General features: G+C 52.9%; 1 protein-coding gene across 1 annotated transcript in view; it reads left to right on the plus strand.

Moving 5' to 3' along the window:
* The first annotated feature begins 1,021 nt into the window (after nucleotides 1–1,021).
* The window catches only part of LOC140458897 (fructose-bisphosphate aldolase B-like), a 43,381-nt gene continuing 31,932 nt past the window's right edge, over nucleotides 1,022–12,470 (plus strand). Inside the window, exon 1 of the mRNA XM_072553643.1 lies at nucleotides 1,022–1,198. The gene's annotated coding sequence lies outside the window, so the exon portion shown is untranslated. The remainder of the gene's footprint in view (nucleotides 1,199–12,470) is intronic.

Genomic DNA, 12,470 nt, shown 5'->3' on the forward strand with positions numbered 1-12,470 from the left:
TAGATGGTGAAAACAAGGTAAAAACAATGACTGCAGATGCTGAAAATCAAATACTGGATTAGTGGTGCTGGAAGAGCACAGCAGTTCAGGCAGCATCCAACGAGCAGCGAAATCAACATTTCGGGCAAAAGCCCTTCATCAGGAATAAAGGCAGTGAGCCTGAAGCATGGAGAGATAAGCTAGAGGAGGGTGGGGGTGGGGAGAGAGTAGCACAGAGTAGCTTCAGAGCAGAGGAAATGACCTGGGAGTTGCAGTGGGAGAGGGACTCCCTGAGATTCTTGTAGAGAGAGGAGGAAAACTTCTTCAAGGCAGGCATCCCGAAACGTTGATTTCGCTGCTCGTTGGATGCTGCCTGAACTGCTGTGCTCTTCCAGCACCACTAATCCAGTCCTTGTAGATGGTGGACAGGCCTTGAGTTGGCAGAGAGGCTCTGGAATGAATATTTGCCACAGAAATCAAATCAGCACTTGTGTGACAGTGTCCTTCAATCCATTTAGGACTGGAATCCCTCAGCACTCACCACAAGGTCACTTCACTGACCTTGGGGAGGAATATAAATATTTGGAGTGAGAAAGATGGTCTAACTCACTCTAACCTCACAACCTTTAAAAAGGACCTGGACGAGAAATTAAACTGTAATAATATGAAAGGCCATGGTCTACCGTGGATAAGAGGGTCGAGTGCAGGTCGTAAGAGTGTTTTGGGGGGCTGTACAGGATCAAATGGGCCGAAGGAACGCTTTTGTGTTTGAGAAATTGATGATTCCCCACTGAGAGGCCCAAAGGAGTTTTCACAATTTGGACTGGGCGCTCCAAAAGGAAACGGCTTGAGAATGGGGCCCTAGTTTCTCAGCAATGAGTGAGCACTGGCAGGTCAGTTCCGAATGAATACACTCTGTAGCCCAGAAGTTGCTCAATTTCCTGGGCGTTGACTCGCGGTTTGAAACAGGGAAAAGTTTGTGGCAGACTCGCGGCTCTCCCATTGGTGGAAAGTTTGCGCCCGGTTTGGCCAATGGGAGGCCAGCTCGGCGATCACCGCCTCCCTCTGGCTTTGTGCCGTGTCTCTCACGTTAAAGTTTAACCCGCTCACTCAAGTTACACTCGAGCAGTCGCTGTTCAAGATACAATTGTCTCTCTCGCAGGCACCAAGTCAGGACAGCCAGTGAGTGAGCCGTAGTGGGAGAGATTAACACCCAGAGGTGAGTGAGTGCTGTCGGCCACGCTGTCACAAACTACTCTACCGCACTGTCAGAGGGTCAATACTGAGGGTGAGCTGGCACTGTGGGAGGGTCAGTCCTGAGTGAGAGCTGGTACTATCAGAGGGTCCGTCCTGAGGGAGAGCTGGCACTGCTGAGGGAGTTCCTCACTCTCAGAGGGTTAGTATTGAGGGAATACTGCTCTGACTGAGGGCCAGTACTGAGGGAGTGCGACACTGTTAGAGGGTCAGGACTGAGGGAGCGGGCACTATCAGAGGGTCAGTACTGAGAGGGTGCCACACTGTTGGAGGGTCAGTACTGAGGGAATGGGCACTGTTGGAGGGTTAGTACTGTGGGAGTGCGACACAGTCGGAGCGTCAGTACTGAGGGAGTGGACACTATTTGAGGGTCAATACTGAGGGAACAGGCACTGTCAGAGGATTAGTATATGCAAGTGTGACACTGTCGGAGGGTCAGAACTGAGGGAACGGGCACTGTCAGAGGGTCAGTATTGAGGGAGTGGGCACTGTCGGTGGGTCAGTGCTGAGGGAGTGGGCACTGTCAGAGGGTCAGTATTGAGGGAGTGGGCACTGTCGGTGGATCAGTGCTGAGGGATTCCCGATGAAGGGCTTATGCCCAAAACATTGATTCTCCTGCTCCTTGGTTGCTGCCTGACCTGCTGTGCTTTTCCAGCATCATACTCTCGACTCTGATCTCCAGCATCTGTATTCCTCACTTCCTACCAGTACTGAGGGAGAGTCGCGCTGTCGGAGGGTCAGTACTGAGTGAGAGCTGCACTATCGGAGGGTCAGTACTGAGGAAGTGCTGCACTGTCGGACGGTCAGTGCTAAGGGAGTGTCGCACTGTCGAAGGGTCAGTGCTGAGGGAGTGCCGCACTGTCGAGGGTCAGTGCTGAGGGAGTGGCACTGTCGGAGGGTCAGTGCTGAGGGAGTGGGCACTGTCGGAGGGTCAGTGCTGAGGGAGTGCCGCACTGTCGATGGTCATTACTCTGGGTGTACAGCAGTATCAGAGGATCAGTGTTTCAGATGATTTACCCTCTTTGTTGATTGTAATAGACCAAATGTGCCCTCAAAGTGGGTGATTTGGCACTGTGGCAAGGTGATGGGCTAGCACACAGTGGTGTTTGTCACTGTGTGTTGTGGTCAGTATCTATCCCAATATCACCGTAAAGATCAGATCACTATTAATGGGAGCTGTCTGTGCAGATACACCTGCATTGCAACAATAACTTGACTTCAGAAGCACATCATTGTCTGTAGAACACTCTGAGGACAAACCTGATATGGGGAAGAAGCAGAATAAACCAACATTATTTTGTTTGCTTTCTGACTTTACAGAAGAGAGAATTAAACTTGAGAATCCTGTGTGACAGTGTGGATTTCTCCTACACTAATGAGACAGAATCTCAAATTCCCCATCTCGCTGCCAACAGGAAAGAATTTTTGCAAATTTGCGGTTTGGGAAAGAAAAACACCTTTTGAAAAGCAGTGCTCTCCACACAGAATCGCTTGGTCTCTTTCCCACTTGACTGCACTTTCTGATATTAAAAAGGGTCAATGTACCAGGCATCAGGAAAAATTAGAGTGGGCTTTTCAGCTCACTGGGGTCTTATATAGGAACAGGAGACCATTCAGTAAACCCCCCTCCTCCAGCAGGAGGCCATTCAGCACCCCCTCCTCCAGCCTGTTACACAAAAACAGAGGCCATTTAGCCCCCCCTCCTCCAGCCTGTTATACAGGAACAGCAGAAGGCCATTCAGCCCCCCCCAGCCCATTTGACAGAAACAGGAGTCCATTTAGCCCCCCTCCTCCAGCCTGTTACATAGGAACAGCAGAAGGCTATTCAGCTCCCCCCCAGCCCGTTTGACAGGAACAGGATTCAGCACCCCCCTCATCCAGCCTGTTATACAGGAACAGCAGGAGGCCATTGTGCCTCCCCCCCCCTTCTCCAGCCTGTTACACAGGAACAGGAGGCCATTCAGCCCCCCCCTCCAGCCTGTTACACAGGAACAGGAGGCCATTCAGTCCCCCTCCTCCAACCTGTTATACAGGAACAGGAGGTCATTCAGTCCCCTCCTCTAGCCTGGTACACAGAACAGGAGGCCATTCAGCCCCCTCCTCACGCCTGTCACATAGGAACAGCAGGAGGCCATTTAGCCCCATTCAGCCAACACAGCAACGAGAGGAGGCCTTTGCACTTGAGTCTATCCTGCCTGCCTCAGCTGCATTCCAACCTGTGGTTTAACTTTTGAACAGGCTGTATTGTGTGTGTATGTGTGTGTGTGTGTGTGTGTGTGTGAGAGAGAGTGAGCGAGGATAGGGCGAACACCTCATGAGATCAATTAGTTAGTTGAGTTATATGAACAGCCACGGTGCCACACCTCCTCCCCCTGGTCCAAGGAAAGGGGGAGGTGAGGAAAGAGCCTTGAATTCCATCCAAAGTCCAACAAACCCTGGTGACTCCTGACTGGTTACTGTTTTGCAATGTACATCAGTTTATTGAGCCTCTGGAGATGGGGTGGAGGTGGTAAAATTAATTATTACTCTTTTGAAACGTGACTTGTTGCTTCTGCCGTGTCGGTCTGCCACCTAACACCCACAACCAGAGCCACAGGACGGAGATTACAATGACCAGATCATCTGTTTATTGTTTGTTAAATGCAATTGACTGTGGGACAAATAGAGGGCTCAGGCATGGCATGGGGATACTCCCCTGTCCTCTTTGAAGCAATGACCTTCAGGGGAGGCAATGCCCTCTGGGTATTACCACCCAGATGTTAATCCAAAGACCCCGGTAATGTTCTGGGGGCCCAGGATCGAATCCCACCACAACTGCTCTGGAATTAAGGTCTAATGATGACCGTGAATCCATTGGCAGAACAAAACATCTGGGTCACTAATGTCCAATACGGAAGGAAAGGGGCACCCTTACCCGACCTGGCCGAGACTTGACAGCAGACCCACAGCAATGTGATTGGCTCTGGGTAAGGAGGTGATGGCACAGCTAGCAACACCCTCATCAACATCTTCTATATCTGTCTGCAACCACAGCACTGACCTTCTGACAGTGCGGCACTCCCTCAGCACTAACCCTCTGACAGTATGGTACTCCCTCAGCACTGACCCTCTGACAGTGCGGCGCTCCCTCAGCACTGACCCTCCGACAGTGTGGCGCTCCCTCCGCACTGACCCGCCGACAGTGCGGCACTCCCTCAGCTCTGAACCTCTGAAAGTGCGGCACTCCCTCAGCTCTCAACCTCTGACAGTGCCCACTCCCTCAGCTCTGATCCTCCGACAGTGCGGCTCTCCCTCAGCACTGATCCTCCGACAGTGAGGCACTTCCTCAGCACTGATCCTCCGACAGTGAGGCACTCCTCAGCACTAACCCTCTGACAGTACGGTACTCCCTCGGTACTGACCTTCCGACAGTGCGGCCCTCCCTCAGCACTGATCCTCCGAAGTGTGGCGCTCCCTCAGCACTGATCCTCTGACAGTTAGGCACTCCCTCAGCACTGACCCTCTGACAGTGAGGCACTCCCTCAGCACTGACCCTCCGACATAGCGGCGCTCCCTCAGCACTGACCCTCTGACAGTGAGGCACTCCCTCAGCACTGACCCTCCGACATAGCGGCGCTCCCTCAGCACTGACCCTCTGACAGTGCGGCACTCCCTCGGCACTGACCCTCTGACAGTGCGGCACTCCCTTAGCACTAACCCTCTGTCAGTATGGTACTCCCTCAGCACTGATCCTCTGACATTGTGGCGCTCCCTCAGCACTGAACCTCTGACAGTGTGACGCTTCCTGAGCACTGACCCTCCGAAAGTGCGGCACTCCCTCAGCACTGACCTGCCGACAGTGCAACGCTCCCTCAGCACTGATCCTCCAACAGTGAGGCACTCCTCAACACTAACCCTCTGACGGTACGGTACTCCCTCGGTACTGACCATCCGACAGTGCGGCCCTCCCTCAGCACTGATCCTCCGACAGTGCGGCCCTCCCTCAGCACTGATCCTCCGACAGTATGGCCCTCCCTCAGCACTGACCCTCCGACATAGCGGCGCTCCCACAGCACTGACCCTCTGACAGTGCGTCGCTCCCTCGGCACTAACCCTCTGACAGTATGGTACTCCCTCAGCACAGATCCTCCGACAGTGCGGCGCTCCCTCAGCACTGAACCTCTGACAGTGTGACGCTTCCTGAGCACTGACCCTCCGACAGTGCGGCGCTCCCTCAGCACTGACCCGCCGACAGTGCAATGCTCCCTCAGCACTGACCCGCCGACAGTGCGGCACACCCTCAGCTCTGGACCTCTGACAGTGCGTCTCTCCCTCAGCACTGATCCTCCGACAGTGAGGCACTTCCTCAGCACTGACCCTCCGACACTGCGGCGCTCCCTCAGCACTGACCCTCCAACAGAGCGGCACTCCCTCAGCACTGACCCTCTGACAGAGCGGCGCTCCCTCAGCACTGACGCTCTGACAGTGCGGCGCTCCCTCAGCACTGACCCTCCAACAGATCGTTTGAAGAAGACTCTTATCAGACTCGAACCTCTAATTCTAATGATGGAGCTCACCTAGGTGTTTTCTCTGTCACTTATGTTGGTCTCTAGAATCTTCACATTGGACTGCGAGGTCATTCGGCCCGTTGAGTCTGCACTGACTCTTTGAAAAACATCCTATCTTGTTCCTGCATTTACTGTGGCCAATCCGCCCTAGCGTGCATGTCTTTGGAATATGGGAGGAAACCCACACACACGTGAGGATAATTTGCAAACTCTGCACTGTCATTTACCTGAGAGTGGAGTCGAACCCATCTCCCTGGTGCTTTGAGGCAGCAGTGTTAACCACTGAGCCACAGTGCCACCCTATACTCAATGCCTCATGCTCTATCCTTGTCGATAGTGAGCCATTCTGCAAAGCAAGTACCTGGTGGACCAATCAACACGGAGGTTATTGTTTCAGATTCCTTTTTAATCAGATGTTGTTCAATGTGGCTCATGATACATTCCTCCTCCAGCACCTCCCAGATTCTCACCTTGAAACATTCTCTTCTGGTGTTCAGACTGTGCCTCAGGAAGAACATTGGGTTTTGTTGGTTTGGAGAGGTGCAGTTTGCCGATTACTCAGCTCCCGCAGGCACATATATCACCATCCTTTCACTCACCAGTCCCATCCCACACCCTGAAAATTGATGCTTGCTTCAGACAAGTTTTCCGTGATGGCGAAGTTCAATCCGTTTCCTGGTTTGCATCCCGTCTACTCCTCTCTCCCTACGCCCACGGAAAACTGGTTTGTAATTCCGGACTTAGGTGGTTCTGAAACACCAGCACCTTCTTGGATCTTACCCAAGGCTCAAAAGCCTTAGTCACCATGATGTCAGCAACAGAGTACAGGCAGAGAGCTAGGCCATTATTTGCCTCATTACAGGCAGGGAATCAATTATGATTGCCAATTCATGTGGGATAATGTTATCCCCATATCGCAGTTTGGTACTCCCTCTGTAAAGACCGTTCAACAGTGTGGCGCTCCCTCAGCACTGACCCTCCGACAGTGCGGCGCTCCCTCAGCACTGACCCTCCGACAGTGCGGCGCTCCCTCAGCACTGACCCATTGACAGTGCGGCGCTCCCTCAGCACTGACCCTTCGACAGTGCGGCGCTCCCTCAGCACTGACCCTCCGACAGTGCGGCGCTCCCTCAGCACTGACCCTTCGACAGTGCGGCGCTCCCTCAGCACTGACCCTTCGACAGTGCGGCGCTCCCTCAGCACTGACCCTTCGACAGTGCGGTGCTCCCTCAGCACTGACCCTCCGACAGTGCGGCGCTCCCTCAGCACTGACCCTCTGACAGTGCGGCGCTCCCTCAGCACTGACCCTCCGACAGTGCGGCTCTCCCTCAGCACTGATCCTCCGACAGTGAGGCACTCCCTCAGGACTGACCCTCCGACAGTGCGGCACTCCTTCAGTACTGACCCTCCGACAGTGCGGCTCTCCCTCAGCACTGATCCTCCGACAGTGAGGCACTCCCTCAGCACTGACGCTCTGACAGTGCGGCGCTCCCTCAGCACTAACCCTCCGACAGATCGTTTGAAGAAGACTCTTATCAGACTCGAACCTCTAATTCTAATGGTGGAGCTCACCTAGGTGTTTTCTCTGTCACTTACGTTGGTCTCTAGAATCTTCATATTGGACCGAGAGGTCATTCGGCCCGTTGAGTCTGCACTGACTCTTTGAAAAACATCCTATCTTGTTCCTGCATTTACTGTGGCCAATCCGCCCTAGCGTGCATGTCTTTGGAATATGGGAGGAAACCCACACACACGTGGGGATAATGTGCAAATTCCGCACTGTCAGTTACCTGAGAGTGGAGTCGAACCCATCTCCCTGGTGCTTTGAGGCAGCAGTGTTAACCACTGAGCCACAGTGCCACCCTATACTCAATGCCTCATGCTCTATCCTTGCCGACAGTGAGCCATTCTGCAAAGCAAGTACCTGGTGGACCAATCAACGCGGAGGTTATTGTTTCAGATTCCTTTTTAATCAGATGTTGTTCAATGTGGCTCATGATGCATTCCTCCTCCAGCACCTCCCAGATTCTCACCTTGAAACATTCTCTTCTGGTGTTCAGACTGTGCCTCAGGAAGAACATTGGGTTTTGTTGGTTTGGAGAGGTGCAGTTTACCGATTACCCAGCTCCCGCAGGCACATATATCACCATCCTTTCACTCACCAGTCCCATCCCACACCCTGAAAATTGATGCTTGCTTCAGACAAGTGTTCCATGATGGCGAAGTTCAATCCGTTTCCTGGTTTGCATCCCGTCTACTCCTCTCTCCCTACGCCCACGGAAAACTGGTTTGTAATTCCGGACTTAGGTGGTTCTGAAACACCAGCACCTTCTTGGATCTTACCCAAGGCTCAAAGGCCTTCGTCACCATGATGTCAGCAACAGAGTACAGGCAGAGAGCTAAGCCATTATTTGCCTCATTACAGGCAGGGAATCAATTATGATTGCCAATTCATGTGGGATAATGTTATCCCCATATCTCAGTTTGGTACTCCCTCTCTAAAGACCGTTCAACAGTGCGGCGCTCCCTCAGCACTGACCCTCCGACAGTGCGGCGCTCCCTCAGCACTGATCCTCCGACGGTGAGGCACTTGCTCAGCACTAATCCTCCGACGGTGAGGCACTTCCTCAGCACTGATCCTCCGACAGTGCGGCGCTCCCTCAGCACTGATCCTCCGACAGTGAGGCACTCCCTCAGCACTGGTCCTCCGACAGAGCGGCACTCCCTCAGCACTGACCCACCGACAGTGCGGCGCTCCCTCAGCACTAACCCTCCAACAGATTGTCTGAAGAAGACTCTTATCAGACTCGAACCTCTAATTCTAATGGTGGAGCTGACCTAGGTGTTTTCTCTGTCACTTACGTTGGTCTCTAGAATCTTCACATTGGACCGAGAGGTCATTCGGCCCGTTGAGTCTGCACTGACTCTTTGAAAAACATCCTATATTGTTCCTGCATTTACTGTGGCCAATCCGCCCTAGCGTGCATGTCTTTGGAATATGGGAGGAAACCCACACACACGTGGGGATAATGTGCAAATTCCGCACTGTCAGTTACCTGAGAGTGGAGTCGAACCCATCTCCCTGGTGCTTTGAGGCAGCAGTGTTAACCACTGAGCCACAGTGCCACCCTATACTCAATGCCTCATGCTCAATCCTTGCCGACAGTGAGCCATTCTGCAAAGCAAGTACCTGGTGGACCAATCAACACGGAGGTTATTGTTTCAGATTCCTTTTTAATCAGATGTTGTTCAATGTGGCTCATGATACATTCCTCCTCCAGCACCTCCCAGATTCTCACCTTGAAACATTCTCTTCTGGTGTTCAGACTGTGCCTCAGGAAGAACATTGGGTTTTGTTGGTTTGCAGAGGTGTAGTTTGCCGATTACTCAGCTCCCGCAGGCACATATATCACCATCCTTTCACTCACCAGTCCCATCCCACACCCTGAAAATTGATGCTTGCTTCAGACAAGTGTTCCGTGATGGCGAAGTTCAATCCGTTTCCTGGTTTGCATCTACGCCTCTCTCCCTAAGCCCACGGAAAACTGGTTTGTAATTCCGGACTCAGATGGTTCTGAAACACCAGCACCTTCTTGGATCTTACCCAAGGCTCAAAGGCCTTAGTCACCATGATGTCAGCAACAGAGTACAGGCAGAGAGCTTAGCCATTATTTGCCTCATTACAGGCAGGGAATCAATTATGATTGCCAATTCATGTGGGATAATGTTATCCCCATATCTCAGTTTGGTACTCCCTCTGTAAAGACCGTTCAACAGTGCGGCGCTCCCTCAGCACTGACCCTCTGACAGTGCGGCGTTTCCTCAGCACTGACCCTCCGACAGTGCGGCGCTCCCTTACCACTGACCTTCTGACAGTGAGGCGCTCCCTCAGCACTGACCCTCCGACAGTGCGGCACTCCCTCAGCACCGACCCTCCGACAGTGCCCACTCCCTCAGCACTGACCCTCTGACAGTGCGGCGCTCCCTCAACACTGACCCTCTGACAGTGCGGCACTCCCTCAGCACTGACCCTCCGACAGTGCGGCACTCCCTCAGCACTGACCCTCCGACAGTGCGGCACTCCCTCAGCACTGACCCTCTAACAGTGCGGCGCTCCCTCAACACTGACCCTCCGACAGTGCGGCACTCCCTCAGCACTGACACTCTGACAGTGCGGCGCTCCCTCAGCACTGACCCTCTGACAGTGCGGCGTTTCCTCAGCACTGACCCTCCGACAGTGCGGAGCTCCCTCAGCACTGAACTTCTGACAGTGCGGCACTCCCTCAGCACTGAACCTCTGACAGTGCGGCACTCCCTCAGCTCTGAACCTCCGACAGTGCGGCACTCCCTCAGTTCTGAACCTCCGACAGTGCGGCGCTCCCTCAGCACTGATCCTCCGACAGTGAGTCACTCCCTCAGCACTGACCCTCTGACAGTCCGGCACTCCCTCAGCCCTGACCCTCCGACAGTGCGGCGCTCCCTCAGCACTGATCCTCCGACAGTGAGGCACTCCCTCAGCACTGGCCCTTCCGACAGTGCGGCACTCCCTCAGCACTGACCCTCCAACAGTGCGGCGCTCCCTCAGCACTGACCCTCCAACAGATCGTTTGAAGAAGACTCTTATCAGACTCGAACCTCTAATTCTAATGGTGAAGCTGACCTAGGTGTTTTCTCTGTCACTTATGTTGGTGTCTAGAATCTTCATATTGGACTGCGAGGTCATTCGGCCCGTTGAGTCAGCACTGACTCTTTGAAAAACATCCTATCTTGTTCCTGCATTTACTTTGGCCAATCCGCCCTAGTGTGCATGTCTTTGGAATATGGGAGGAAACCCACACACACGTGGGGATAATGTGCAAACTCCGCACTGTCTGTTACCTGAGAGTGGAGTCGAACCCATCTCCCTGGTGCTTTGAGGCAGCAGTGTTAACCACTGAGCCACAGTGCCACCCTATACTCAATGCCTCATGCTCTATCCTTGCCGACAGTGAGCCATTCTGCAAAGCAAGTCCCTGGTGGACCAATCAACACGGAGGTAGCTGGAGTGAGATTCCTCACTTATTGTTTCAGATTCCTTTTTAATCAGATGTTGTTCAATGTGGGTCATGATGCATTCCTCCTCCAGCACCTCCCAGATTCTCACCTTGAAACATTCTCTTCTGGTGTTCAGACTGTGCCTCAGGAAGAACATTGGGTTTTGTTGGTTTGGAGAGGTGCAGTTTGCCGATTACTCAGCTCCCGCAGGCACATATATCACCATCCTTTCACTCACCAGTCCCATCCCACACCCTGAAAATTGATGCTTGCTTCAGACAAGTGTTCCATGATGGCGAAGTTCAATCCGTTTCCTGGTTTGCATCCCGTCTACGCCGCTCTCCCTAAGCCCACGGAAAACTGGTTTGTAATTCCGGACTTAGATGGTTCCGAAACACCAGCACCTTATTGGATCTTACCCAAGGCTCAAAAGCCTTAGTCACCATGATGTCAGCAACAGAGTACAGGCAGAGAGCTTAGCCATTATTTGCCTCATGACAGGCAGGGAATCAATTATGATTGCCAATTCATGTGGGATAATGTTATCCCCATATCTCAGTTTGGTACTCCCTCTCTAAAGACCGTTCAACAGTGCGGTGCTCCCTCAGCTCTGAACCTCTGACAGTGCGGCGCTCCCTCAGCACTGATCCTCCGACAGTGAGGCACTTCCTCAGCACTGATCCTCCGACGGTGAGGCACTTCCTCAGCACTGATCCTCCGATAGTGAGGCACTTCCTCAGCACTGATCCTCCGACGGTGAGGCACTTCCTCAGCACTGATCCTCCGACGGTGAGGCACTTCCTCAGCACTGACCCTCCGACAGTGCGGCTCTCCCTCAGCACTGGTCCTCCGACAGAGCGGCACTCCCTCAGCACTGACCCACCGACAGTGCGGCGCTCCCTCAGCACTAACCCTCCAACAGATTGTCTGAAGAAGACTCTTATCAGACTCGAACCTCTAATTCTAATGGTGGAGCTGACCTAGGTGTTTTCTCTGTCACTTACGTTGGTCTCTAGAATCTTCACATTGGACCGAGAGGTCATTCGGCCCGTTGAGTCTGCACTGACTCTTTGAAAAACATCCTATATTGTTCCTGCATTTACTGTGGCCAATCCGCCCTAGCGTGCATGTCTTTGGAATATGGGAGGAAACCCACACACACGTGGGGATAATGTGCAAACTCCGCACTGTCAGTTACCTGAGAGTGGAGTCGAACCCATCTCCCTGGTGCTTTGAGGTAGCAGTGTTAACCACTGAGCCACAGTGCCACCCTATACTCAATGCCTCATGCTCTATCCTTGTCGACAGTGAGCCATTCTGCAACGCAATTACCTGGTGGACCAATCAACACGGAGGTTATTGTTTCAGATTCCTTTTTAATCAGATGTTGTTCAATGTGGCTCATGATGCATTCCTCCTCCAGCACCTCCCAGATTCTCACCTTGAAACATTCTCTTCTGGTGTTCAGACTGTGCCTCAGGAAGAACATTGGGTTTTGTTGGTTTGGAGAGGTGCAGTTTGCCGATTACTCAGCTCCCGCAGGCACATATATCACCATCCTTTCACTCACCAGTCCCATCCCACACCCTGAAAATTGATGCTTGCTTCAGACAAGTGTTCCGTGATGGCGAAGTTCAATCCGTTTCCTGGTTTGCA

The sequence above is a fragment of the Chiloscyllium punctatum genome, chromosome 34 (assembly GCF_047496795.1).
Source record: "Chiloscyllium punctatum isolate Juve2018m chromosome 34, sChiPun1.3, whole genome shotgun sequence".
Lineage (NCBI taxonomy): Eukaryota > Metazoa > Chordata > Chondrichthyes > Orectolobiformes > Hemiscylliidae > Chiloscyllium > Chiloscyllium punctatum.